The sequence below is a fragment of the Peromyscus leucopus genome, chromosome 5 (assembly GCF_004664715.2).
Source record: "Peromyscus leucopus breed LL Stock chromosome 5, UCI_PerLeu_2.1, whole genome shotgun sequence".
NCBI classification, from domain to species: Eukaryota; Metazoa; Chordata; class Mammalia; order Rodentia; family Cricetidae; genus Peromyscus; species Peromyscus leucopus.
In genome coordinates, this window is record NC_051067.1 from 78,626,945 (window position 1) to 78,640,380 (window position 13,436).

At 43.5% G+C, this 13,436-nt stretch overlaps 1 protein-coding gene across 1 annotated transcript in view; it reads left to right on the plus strand.

The window, feature by feature from the left end:
- LOC119088115 (serine/threonine-protein kinase LMTK3-like) overlaps positions 1–13,436 on the plus strand; it is a 64,920-nt gene that overhangs the window by 752 nt on the left and 50,732 nt on the right. The gene's annotated exons all lie outside the window — the stretch shown is intronic.

Consider the following 13,436-nt stretch of genomic DNA (forward strand, 5'->3'; position numbering starts at 1 on the left):
GGAACATGTTTTGCGTCCGCGCCTATCTGAGCTTGTGCGCCTTTCCGGCGTGCCTTGTGCACCTGCCTCCGCCCCGTAGACTTAAACCACACACGTATTCGAAAGCAAAATGAAAATACATCCTCACTTGGTGTGAGGAAAGGAGCTGCGGAGGCGGGCCGGTCCTGCGCCTCGAGGCAGGACCGCAGACAGGGAGGCCGAGGCCGGAGGGCCGCGGACCTTGCGAGGCATCCAGACTGAAGCGGGCAGGGCTGGTACTTGTGCACGGCAGGAGCACTCCAGCGGCCACCCGCCGCGGGAACCTCGTTGAGTGCGGCGATGCTGGCCAATGCTGGCCGTGGGCTGTTGGTACCAAGGCCGGCAGCTTTCCCCCCCCCCCTCCCCGTGTTGGCCTCGGAAATCCGAAACAGCCACACCTAGCCGCTTCCCCAGCCTCCTTTCTCAGAGATTTTTTTTCCCCTTAGTATCAACTTAAAGAATTACCGGAGGAAACCCAATAGCAGACCTCCGCCTCTGTTCTGAATCCTGCCTGTAAGTGAGCAAGAGGAAAGGGGTGGACGAACAAGCAGCAGTTTCACTTTAAAACGGGATACTTTTTCCAGCTCCTATATTTTGAGAAATCCCCAGAAGGCATTGCCAGCTGTGGGTATGCCTAATGTTCTCATGCTCTGGCATGAAATAAGAGGTGAGAGCTGGATAATGAAGCGACGGCTCTAACCCTGAAAGGTGTCTGGAAAACACCCGTGGGAGCAGTAACCTAGCCTGCAGTGTCCTGCCCACTAGCGACATTGCTGGCTACTGGAACGTCTCCTAGCGCCTGCTGAGCGATGCCCATTCAGGTGCAACCAAGAGCAAGACATGGGGCTCAGAATTCTGTTTTCATGGAGCACACAAACAGGGAAGATTGTCCTCAGCTAGCCTGTGCATCCAGCCCTCGGAGGAGGCATTAGTGAGCAGTGCCCACTGCTGGACGACAACCTGATGTCAAAGATTCCTTCTATTGACATATCATCGCTCTCTGATCCACACCTGTGCTTCTCAAGGCCTGCAGGCCTTCTTTGCATGTACATTCTGCAGACAAGTTTAATTGACCCATCCTCCATTTTCTTCCTTGCCTTCAAAACTCAACACTTCTTTTCCTGTCCCAGTGAACAGTGGGAGAACCTCCTACATGTGACCTGTTTCCATCCCTGTGGCCTGTTTGAGCCATTGTCATAAGGCCGCACTTTGGTTCATGATCTCTAGCCTGGGTCACTTGCAAGAGCCTGGTGGTGTACCGTTCCCAAATCAGTGACTCCCCTCTTCATTTGATGAGTCTCTGTGAAGGCCCGTGACCTCCATGTCTCTCCATGTGAGATTTATTTCAAATCCATCATGCTCCTAGTTCCCTCGTCCCTTTCCTGTGTGCTGCATGAAAAATAAATGAATGTTAATGTAAAGTTTTAAGTATATGCTGTCCCGAGTTGTGATGACTAAAGAATGCCATGCCAATGAGAAGTCATTAGAAATGTCCGACTCGGTCACTCTTTTAGGCTTCTCATGTTTTTAGAGGCAGGATCCTTCTAGAGCGGTGGCTTCCAACCTTCCCAGTGCTGCGACCCTATAATAGAGTTCCTCATGTTGTTGTGACCACCATCCATAAAATTATTTCATTGCTACTTCATAGCTGTAATTTTACTACTGTTATGAATCATAACGTGGATATCTGGTCCGCGACCTCTGTGAAAGTGTCCTTGGATCCCTGAAGGGGTCTCGACTCACAAGTTGAGACCTGCTGTTTTAGGGGCAGGTGAGAACACCAGTTCAGACTGGCTTAAAATTTTTACTTGGTCGATGGCAAATGCCTAGGGTTGTCTTGCCCTTTAGGGTACAGCACAATTGGATACTAGGCTCTCTTTTCAGGCTTTGGTTGCATATTCGGACAGGTTGTTTTTATATGATATAAACCTTTACGAGGTACTGTCCCCTGAGTCCTAGTAAGAAACAGCCTCCTCTTGTCAATACTTGCAGAACCTTTCTTACACGGGGCAGTTATTCATGATGCTTTCTGAGGCTTAACCTTAAAGCCAAAGTGCAGCTCATACGGTAGAACCAAATAAATATCAATAATTGATTGTAACTTTCAATTTTTTTCAAAACTCTGTTGGAATTTTTATCTTTTCATTTTTTTTCGTGTCCAGAAGATATATTCCTAAAATTCCTTAGCATTCATCAAATGATTTGAACAAATGAAAATTTGAGTTGGAATAATAAAAAGAATTGGTTGTTTCTGAAATGTTCGGCTGTGAGGTTTAACTTGTTTCAGCCTTCTGGTATGAAGTATTAAAAACTGCTTCCATGAGGCTTGTAAATTAATGGTAGAAAGATTTAGGGAACTACAGATTACCCATGATGAATTTGAACTGCTCTAGTTATCCTTTACTCCGACCTTGCATTGTGGTGAACTCCAAGGTAGTTTCCTCTTGCTGTGTGCTGAGCTTTGAGAAGGAAGTCAATGCAGCAGCCAGCAGCAGCATCCACAGGCATCATGCTCCGGCAGCCCTGTTCCCCTGCTTTCACCCCAGGGAGAACAGCCTGCGGATGAGAGGGCGCATCCAGGAAAGGCAGTCTTTTCTCACAGGACTGGTTCTTGTGTTCAATCAAAATAGATTCTCCACACCAAACAGGATTTCCTCTACAAAGGTGCAGTCAGTGCTGATCTCTGGGATTTGGTTCATTTTTTTTTCTTAAAGTAAAAGGGACGGACTGCCTTGATTCTGAAGAGTTACATTTAGGGTATCAAAGGCCATTTCACATCAGTGCCTGGGAGACAGATATCCTACAAACTATGGGTCTGATCATGTTATTCCAAGTATGAAATAGTCTTTCAGCTTTCACCAAAACCTGTCTTCCCATGGTAGATGTAACATTTTTGCTTTCCAGTCCTAAAGGTTTGCTTCAAAATTAACTTTGTAATTGAACACTTTTAATAAAACTAAGCCTTTTGTTTAGTGAAGACTAGGTTTTTAACATTCTGTTTTTAAATTTTTTATTTAAAAAATACATATAAATTGCTCTTGGCTCTTATACCAGGTTCTGTATTTTCTTACCATGTTCAAAAAGAAAGACTGTTTTCCAAGTTAAAAGATACAACACAGTTTTCAGAATGATGCCTTTAAGTGTGCTGTAGCACGTGCAGGTAGGAGTTTCATGTGAAGATTTTCTTCAAATAGATGAGATTTCCTTTAAGGTCCAAGGAAAAAACATAATGTGATCCTGCAGACCTGCTCTCAAAAGAATATATATTTGTGTGTATGAATGTATGTATGTATGTATGTGTGTATATATGTATGTGTGTATGTATGTACGTATGAATGTATGTATGTATGTATGTGTGTATGTGTGTATGTGTGTGTGTATGTATATGGAACTTCAAACACTAGTTGGATTTTTTCCCAAGAAGTAATTTTTGTGCTGTTTTCGACAGTTGATTATGGGGACAGACGAGGTTTAGCCAGTTCAGGAGACATTCGTGGAGTGCCAGTGGTGTGTGAAATCAGACTGTGCTGCACAGCAGCCCGCGGTGTGAACCGTTCCTCACCTTTGCCTCCAGCTCTGCTAAGCAGGCTTCTTGAAAATGGTGGCTTTGACTCCTCCTTATTTATCTTTATCCTGTAATCAGAAGGTAAGGTGAAACCTACACACACACACACACACACACACACACACACACACACACACACACTGCACACATGAAGTTAGTAAACGAGAGGACTTCAAATGACTTGGGTGTATACTTCACATTTAATGTGTGAGGAGCTGTTTGGTATTGTCATTGTGGGTGACTGGATCGCCATTTTGGAAGTTATCTCCAGTTTTAGGAGGGCCTCTGGTAAACCCCTGCACTGTATGTTCATTTACAGTTATAGGAAGATTCCCCATAGCTCAGAGAGCTCTTGGATGAGCCTTTGAGAAGGTTGCTAACCAGAGATCTTTGAACCTGGAAAAAAATTGAATAGACCTTTAATGATGGAGAATGCAGAAACATGAAAATAGAGACTGTATTTTTTAAAAGTTCCTTTCAAAGAAGAGCATGTCCAGATGGTATTTTCTAGCAGACTTACTGCAAATTAAATCAGAGGCACATGCTTGGTCCTTCTAGGTCAGCCCTCAGTGACAGATGCATATGACATCCCTCTCCCTGTGTGCCTCCACTGAGCCACCCTTCCTTGCCCTACTCTTGCTGTGGCAGCTGCCCTCTTACAACTGTCAGTTGGTTCTGGCTCATGAAAGATACCACAGGAGATGGGAGAAGAAGCTGGGGTACCTGCCTGCCCTCTAAGAAGAAGCTTGGGTACCTGCCTGCCTCTTCCTAGTGGAGCCAGGGAATGGGGGTGGGGGACGACCCTGGAAGATCCTGGCTGTGATGTCTCCCTTCAGTCATCAGTCCCTACCCAGCGGCCCTGTCTCCTCTTCAGAGCACCAGTGTGCTCTGGGAACACTTTCTTCCATCTTCTGCCCAAGGCCAGGAGGTCTGTCAGTCTGTGGGTCCTCAGCATCTGCTAATGAGCTCTGACCCTGCCAAAACCTGTTTGGTGAAATCTCTCCATTTCACGTGAGTTTAGTTCCTTTTCTCCTATGATCCCAGAGACCTGCATCAGTATAAACATCTTGTGTCTGAGAACCAATACATCTAACATACTTTATTCTTTTGTAGGACCATTAGTTGTCTAATTATAGAAAAATGGCTATGAATTAAATGCTGACTTGCTACAAATTTAGATTAGCTGCATGACATTACCAAAACTATATACTTTGAATTAGCAAATTAAGCTTATACAGTTTTTTAAAATATTAAAGTGAAAAAATTTAAAAAAAAATAAATCTGAAATTGGCGAATGCTGAATCCCATAGTAAAGCTTGTGTGCCCTCACAGCACAAACAGGCATTAATGTCTTGGGAAGTCATAAAGCTATCTCAATTATCTGAATTATGAAGACCTTGCCAGAATATATTCATTGTTGAAAAAGCATGACAATTCTTGCTGTTCAGTTTTTAAGCTTGTAAACTTTTATCTATGCCTAGTTTAAACAAATAAGGATTTTATTGTTATTACATAAAATAGGTGATGATTTATATTTTAAAGTAACAGATTGGAAGCAAGCCACAATAAAATATATTTCAATATTTAGATACTTATGATGGAATCCTTTTCATCAGCCATTTAACTTAACTGTGCATTTTATAACTATTCCTTACCTTGCTTGAGGTTTTCACCAAAACCAAAACCACAAAGCCATTAGAAAGCAACCTTTGACAAATGAGCTATCTGAACACAGCCACGAAAGCTAGAACAGATTCAGTGAAAACACTACTCAGTTAGCGCTCACAGACTAAAACAAGCTGTCTGAACTCCTAATATTGTCTGTAATGACTGTAAATAAGTATGGATGTATCACAATTTATCTCATTTTCATGCCACATTAAAATATTTCCTGAATGTTTTTCTAACCTACTCAATTACTATGAAGTTGGTGCCAATATGTAGTGCATCAACATTATCAAGATGTTAGGGTTGTATTGAGATAAGGTTTCTATAGTCTTTTTAGGCAAAACCAAAATTTTTGAGTGAGTGCCTGAACCTTAATTCTTACTGGGTCATCTGCCTGCATTTTCCAGGTGGCTCTGGAGTGCATGTCGTCAGAGTGCACTGCACAGTGGCTTCTCTGTAGTGATTCCAGAAGCAGGTTGTGAGAAAGAGCCAAGTCTCTTTCCTGTGCCCAGTAGGCTGGCATTTGATCAGCTGTCACCTCTCTGCAACGAGTAGCAAGTATTTACCTAAGAGGTTGACTGTGAAGATGGATTGAGAGAGTCCACACTTCGCCATAGCTAAGAACTGTCCCCGCCCCCAGGACCCCAAGTTCATCTCCACTGCCCTGTGTTGCAGCATACCTCCTGAAGCCCAATGGGTGGAAATCGCTCTTGGCCAGCTTTCCTTCTCTGCCTTGGAAGGCAGACAGTGTCTTTCTTTAGTGTGAATAGAAAGTCTTTGACCTTCAAATTGAAAGCAAAGACTACCTGTGTACTTAGTAACAATGTGTACATAACTGGCAGCTTCACAAACACTCTCGGTCCTCTTTTTCTGTGTTTATTCAACCAATGTGTATTGACTACCTTCCACATAACATATTATTTACTGTGGGGACTGGACATTTGTTAGTAAACAAGCCCAGAGTATTAGGAAGTATCTGATTTTGTAGCAGTCATGTTTTCTCTTTGTAAGTGTTCTCCCTGGCACAAAGAGTGACTGACTTGTTCTGCATCCTGCACATCAGACTGACCACCTAATCTAGGCTGCTACACAATTATGACAGCTATATTATTTTTTCAGTTAAAGCATCCTTTAAGAGATACTTTACAAGCCAAGATTTGGTTGTTTTGTAGATGACATTTAATTTTTTTTTTTGCCATTTCTAACTGAAGATTTAATTGGAAAATCAGCATTATAAATTTTATGTTGTCATTTCTATTTTTAAGTTTAAGCGATTTCAAGGATTGTGGGTCTGGCTGCCTGCAAATTAAAGATGAAGGTAGTTGTGATGTTGCATTTATACATTCTGCCATTTTAGAGTGGTTTCCTGGGCTTTTGTCTATGGAAAGTGAATTTTGATAAATTTGATTAAGAAAGGAATGTGGTACCCGCCTTTAAGGTCAAGAACAGAATGTATGTAGACTGCTGCTCTGGATCAGCCTTCCCCAGTCCCTGATTACATTCAGTCAGGGAACCACACCTTGCCTGTCTGACCTCTCAGCATCCATATGAGACCTCATGCTTATTAAGTGTGTGGTCTTTCCTGTCCCATTGCCGTGGCCACTTCATGGTATTGTTCTTCCTTCTTGTAGACGGACTCTCCTGGCCTTGTCCCCTCCATGATGTGGAAGGGAGGCGTTGACATTATGCTTGTGTAAACATAGAGCTTGCCTTGTCTCCTGTATCTTCATAAATGGCTTTTTTGTATTATGCTGGAAGAGTGGTTCTTTAAATAGAATAATCTCCCATGGAAATTGCCCACAATGCTGAGTACACCTTGTAAAAGGTGAGGCTAGAATATTAGGGTGCATCCTCAGCATTGCCCAGAAGCTAAGTGCAGTCTCTGGGCATCCAAACCAAATTTATAGCAGTTAATTAGTGTAAGGGATCACGGAAACAGTGGATTGCCGTCATCATGGTGGCTACAAAGAGCTCAGACAAGGCTCACAAAATGGAGCCCTGTGGCGGGTTCGCCCTAATTCTATAGAAACCCACGTGCCTGTTTTGAGCCCAGTTTTCTTTAGAGCATATGTCTTGCTGAGCAACCAAAAGGATGTTTATATCCTAGTCACTTGGCACAGAGTCTGACACTGCTTCAGGGAGATTCATTTCAGACCTAAAGGATGGAGCTAAAAAACAGATGAGGTTTGGTAGTCCCAAGAACTGGCCCTACTGAAAATTTAGTTTTTCCCTTTTGTTGCTAGATGGAACTACATTTTTTTTTTTGCTAGAAGATAAATAGGGAAGCCTAAATCAGTTTGGTTAGTCTCACTCATTCTAAATGAACACAGGTTTGCTACTGTCCAAGGAGATGAGGACTATTTGCAACTCTTCATGATGTGGCATTGCCCACAGAATTGTTTCAATTATATCAAATTGCCCTATGTTCCTGAGACAATTTCCAAATGATTGCCCATGAAGTCTACTTGATATTAATCATGGTAACAAGATGCACTAAAGGACTTACAGTATTTCTGTCAGTGGTTTCTAGAAGAACACCGGCAGGGTAGGTGTGAACACATGGATCCTTAGTATCCTCGGTTAGGATTGCATCCTTTAACCTTTTGAAATTCTGTGTCTGTCTACCCCTAAACCTCAGCAAACGGGTGTTTAATACTGTCTCCTTAGATGCCTAAGGGAGAGGGTCTCCTTTTAATAGTTTTAGAATTCGCATAACGTCTGCTGGTAATATACGAGCATTTCCCCATCCCTCTCAGCCTTCCAAACCACACATGAGGGTCCTCGTGGAAGGGCCTCTCAGGCCCTTGTTGGCTTTCACCAATAAATCATCCATATTTAGAAGTAGAAATCCTTTCTTCCCAGCACAAACACATCTCTTTGCAAAGCAGTTCTCTTTTGTGGATGGTGTTTAACGTCTGAGAAACTAGGATAACCTTTTTCATGAGCACTGCCCTAACCATTGCATTACTTTGTGTGTGTGGGGGGGAGGGGGGGGCGTGGACTCAAGGTTACATGTTTTAAGGAAAGTGTCGGGTTAACGCCACTGGGAAAGCCATCTTATTCACGAACTGTGAATGCCCTGAGAAGACAACTGTCAAAGCCTACATGGGTACATATAGACCTGGATAGAATTGAGTAGTATATCTGAGAGTGGGCAAAACAATTGCTTGCTTTTAGAGTGCTGGCTACTGAAAACTAGCATTCCTTCCACAGACGGATGCACACTCACTCAACATAAGGCCTTCAGGTGCTTATTGATACCAGTGTCTGGGCCTGTAAGGGTGGTGTGGCTGAGGTAGTACTTGCACAAGGCTTTCGGCTTGCAGAGGTGGGGTGATTTTCTCTTTCCTCCCTCTAAAGTCTGATCACTTTCTCCTGCAGCACTGTCCCTTGGGAAAGAGCCCTGGCTCAGGCTCAAGTCCTGGCTGGCTCTGACTTACCCTTAATGTGATAACCTTTTCCTTCTAAGCAATGACATTTAATTTGAAATTCTTTTTTGTTGTTTTTTGATGGGGGATCTCACTATGTACCCCTGGCTGTCCTGGAGCTCACTCTGTAGACCAGGCTGGCCTCGAACTCACAGAGATTCGCCTGCCTCTGCCTCCTGAATGCTGGGATTAAAGGTGTGTGCCTAGCTACTATGCCTAGCTTAATTTGAAAATTCTTAAAGGTTGTAAATTCCTGTTTTCTTTTCATTTGTCCCTAAATGGTATATAATGTCCCGTTATATATCACTGCCAGAGAGAGAGTATTGGCTTGCCTGTACCTTATAGTCATTTCTACAGCTGTGACATGACAACAGTTATATTTCTACTCTTAAAAATTGTGTGTGGGCAAAGGGGGCTGAGGAGATAGCTCTGCAGGCAAAGTGTTCACCTTGCGGCATAAGGAGCTGAGTTCCATTCCCAAAACACAGGTTAAAAAACAAGCAAGCAGACAGAAAACAAAACAAACAAACAACAACAACAACAAAAAAAAAAACAGGCTTGGAGGTACACGTTGAGGAGGTGCAGACAGTTGGGACCCTGGGACTTGCTGGCCAGGCAACCTACAATACTTGGAAAGTTCCAGGCTAGTGAGAGGCCCTGTATAGATAAATGAATAAATGAATGGGGGGCAGCACTGTAGTGTAACTGTTCAGTTACCCTCTGGCCTACACGCACGCACACACGCACGCACGCACGCACGCACAGTTAGAGGGATGCACAGAAAAAAGGAAGGCAGAGGAATAAACTGAAAGCAGTGACGTGACACTTTTGCCACCTGACATTTTGGTAGCTGGGTGATGTGTTACTAATCCTGTTCTACTTTTAATATCTCAGCTTTAATCTCATCCTTCCTGAAGACAGAATCCAGAAGCTTTGATCTGGCTGCAGTGTAATGAGGGGGCCTTTGCTTTTTAGTACTTAAAATCTTCCAGTTTTCACACAGAGGAAGTCTGCTTTCTTCATACCAGGCTAAATGGTAGTGCCTAGTGATGGATCTGATAATTTACTAATATATCCTTTTGTAAAGCATGTCGGTAACAAAATGAGAAGTAACTTGATTAAACCGAAACTTTCGTTGTCTAGCTCAATGTGCAGAGTGAGCAGCTGAGTTTTAATGTGTACGTCACATACATCGCTCTTCCCAATTGAAGAGTTATCAGGCGTTGATGAGTTCTTAGGTTTGTGGGTCATTTCTGTTTTCCTGCCATTTTATAGATTTAGCCTCTCCAATTTTTAAGTCCCCATTTGTTGAGAGGCGTTACTGTTTCTTCCATAGCTTAACGGAAAGCTCTCCATTGCCCCTCCTCCTCCGCCACCACTACTTTTGTGCCTGTTAATATCCTTTCACAGCGACAAAGTTATGGACTTGACGATTCTTGAGATACCCCCCCCAAGAGGAGCTTTATTTTATAAATTCCAGCTTCATCTTCTTAAAGACATTCCGAGAATATGAGTTCCCCTTGTGCAGTATGCAAGGTTGGTGTTTTTAAAAAGTGTACTGTGACCGTTGTACACATAGAAGTGAGTGATACACAAGATGCTTACAAGATTGCTTTAAGTATGTTTTGATTATCCCTTGTTTTGTTTTTAAAAATGCATCTGGAGCCAGGAATGTTGACTTACTCTTTCAGTCCCAAAATTTGGAAGACTGAGGCAGGAGGATGGCAAGTTTGAGGCCAGCGTGTGTACACAGACCCTATCTCATGAACATAAGGACTAGAGATGTAGCTCAGCAGTAGCCCGCTGGCCTAGCATGCAGAAGGCCTTGGGTTTGGTAAGCAGCATTGCCACCAAAGCAAACAAAGGCACCTGTCCCATTTTTATGTATTAGCAGGCACCCTAACCTGGAAAAAGGTCCCAGGAAGCAACCATAGTGAGAGTACTTTGCCCTCATGTGTGTGTGTGTAGTGTGTATGCATATATGTATGAGTGTTTTCATGTGTGTGCGTAGGTTCATGTGTGTAGAGGCCCAAGGTTGATGGTGGGACTCTTCCTTCATTGCCTGATACCTTATTCCTTGAGGTAGAATCTCATTTAAAACCGGAGCTCACCAGTATGGCTGGTCTGACTAGCCAGCTTGCTCTGGGGAGCCCATCTTCATCTTCTGGGAGCTGGAATTCCAGGTGAGCCAGCACACCCACCTGGCACTTCCATGGGCTCTGGAGATCTGACCCCCTGTCCTCACACTTGGGGGGCAGATGCTTTAAGTTCCATGAGGATAATTTCAGACCGTAGTTAGTGTCTTCACTTTCCTGTCTGTGTGTAATTTCTGGCTTATGTTCCTATTGATTTGCCTTGATCAGGTCACTTACAGTGAACTGAGAGTGTGAGGGAAAGAAAGTAACAGAGGTGTCTTTGCATTCTTAAAGCACGTGATCTGAAAATACACCCACAATATCGCTTTTCTCCCACTCAGTGCTTCTTTGCCAGACAAAGTTGATTTTTCTGTGAATACTGTACCAACAGACACACAACTGTAGTGACTCTTGGTTTTAATATACCTTGAAAAATGCATGTTTTCTGCAGCCAGCACACCAGTTTAGCGTCTTTATGGAATATAAAGGAAACTTTGCCAACCAACAAAATCTGGAATCTGGTGATTCAGATGCCATTAGAACCAAATAACTGAGAGCCAGAACTAAATGTTAGGCCTCATGGCAGCTCACCATTCACTAAGCAAGTGTTCCTAATCAGATTGAGTACTCCCTGTGTGAGCATAGTGAAGTAACCGTGTTTACGTTGATAAAACTGGGTTATAGCTATCTAGAAGGGCTCCAGACTCCTGCAGCCAGCAGAGTTTATCTTTGGTGTGCTGAATACCCACACAATATTCTATATTTAACTTGCAGTTTTCGGTAGCTAATGCAATAAGTACCATGCTTAATTCTCTACATGCATTATTTCAATTAATCGTAGGAATAATCTTATGAACTAAGTACATTTATCTCATTTTGCAGATGAGGAAATGAAGAACAAATAGTTTGCCTTGCATCCCATGGGATGTGTTGAATAGACATTCCAGTGTGTTGTGACTCTGGAGGCTGTGTTCATGGCTAGTCACAACACACAAGCCCAGCTGTGCCCACATAAGCCTTCCTGCCAACTGCACAATACACATAGGGATGGGTTATATTATCTCTATTGCAAATGGCGAAACTAAGCTCTTAAGGCTTCCCGAGGCCCACCCAAAGTTGTAGGCTAGTGAGCAGTGCACTGGGACCATCTGGTTTTGACATTCTACATGGAGAGGTCCTTCTTCCCGACCACTAACACCACTGTTTCCTTATGGCCTGGAGATGCTGTGTTAGGTAGAGTTCTGTCTCTGGTTTGGAGTGAGTACTCCATGGATCTCCTTGATCACTGTCTTCTCTCCACCATGCACCACTGCAGCAGGATGAAGTGTGATGCCTCCATACATGGTCTGTCTTTGTTCCCAGTCCCACTTTAGCCTACAATAGCGAGGCTGCCAAGGTGGGAAACAAAGGATTTGTCTTGGTCACCATTAACTCCCCCCTTCTCTGACCTCTGTACATTAAGCACATGCTTTCCAGACCCTTTAGTTCATTAGTACCTTGTGTTCTAAAGCGCCTCCCCACCATAAAAATAGAAAATGATCTGTGAGTCATTTACACTTTGGCTTGAATGTGCTTTCGTGACTTTCCCAAGGCTATTTGTGCTTACCTCCTTTCTTCCAACTGCAGAGTGAAGGTCTCTGGACTATCTTGGTTCCTTAGACAAAAAGAATGAGCTAGGAATCGTTGGCCTAAACATCGGACCACTAGAGACCCATTGCCTATAAATGCTTGCACTGCAGTTGATGTAGCTCTGGCATCCAGAGCATCCTTGCTGGGCAGTGGACTCTCAGCCTCAGCTCACTCGTTCTCCCTCTCTGCTTAAGTCAGATGGATTCTTGCTCTTCTCTTTCCAATTTTTCTGAGAACATTTTTCATCTTTCTAGTGATCACATCTTGAATCTCATTTCTCCTGTGTCCTGTAGCATGATGACCTGACTGTCCCCAGGATATAGCTACAGACTGAAGGTACAGCCCTTGTGCCATCTGCAACCACCTGCTACGCCGAGAACCCAGATGTGACTGTCTGGCACTCCCACTCAGACTCATGCAGTTGGTCAGTGTGTGTGATCACAGACACCATGAATGTGGAATAGGGAGCATCTGTGAGATGTGTATTAGTTAACTTTCTCAGTTGCTGGGACAAAATGTCTGACATAATCAACTTAAAAGGAGAAAAGATTTTCTTAGCTGTGCATAGCTTCAAAGGGTTCAGTCCGCCAGGCACAGACAGCATGGAGGAACAATCGCATCCTGTTGACAAATGGCAGACAGGAAGAGACAAAGATGTACCCCCAACGATCTCCTACCTACCAAACCAGTGACATCAGCTAGGGACCAAACATCTAACACATGTCTGTAAGTGACCTCAGGTTCACTGGTAAATGCCTGAGGAATGCTTGGGAAACCTCTGAGACCTTCAGTTCCTCCATCAGATATCATCAACATCTAGTTTATGTTGGTCCCCAGAAACCAAAAGAGATAAGGATCCAAGTTCATGGGTTTTTTTTTTTTTGGGGGGGGAGGTGATGCCACGAGACACTAGTGAACAGAGAGATGCATCATTCAGAAGGTAGCTGTCTTGGGGGCATTTGGAAGGCAGGCAGTCTTCAGGATCTCTGGGAG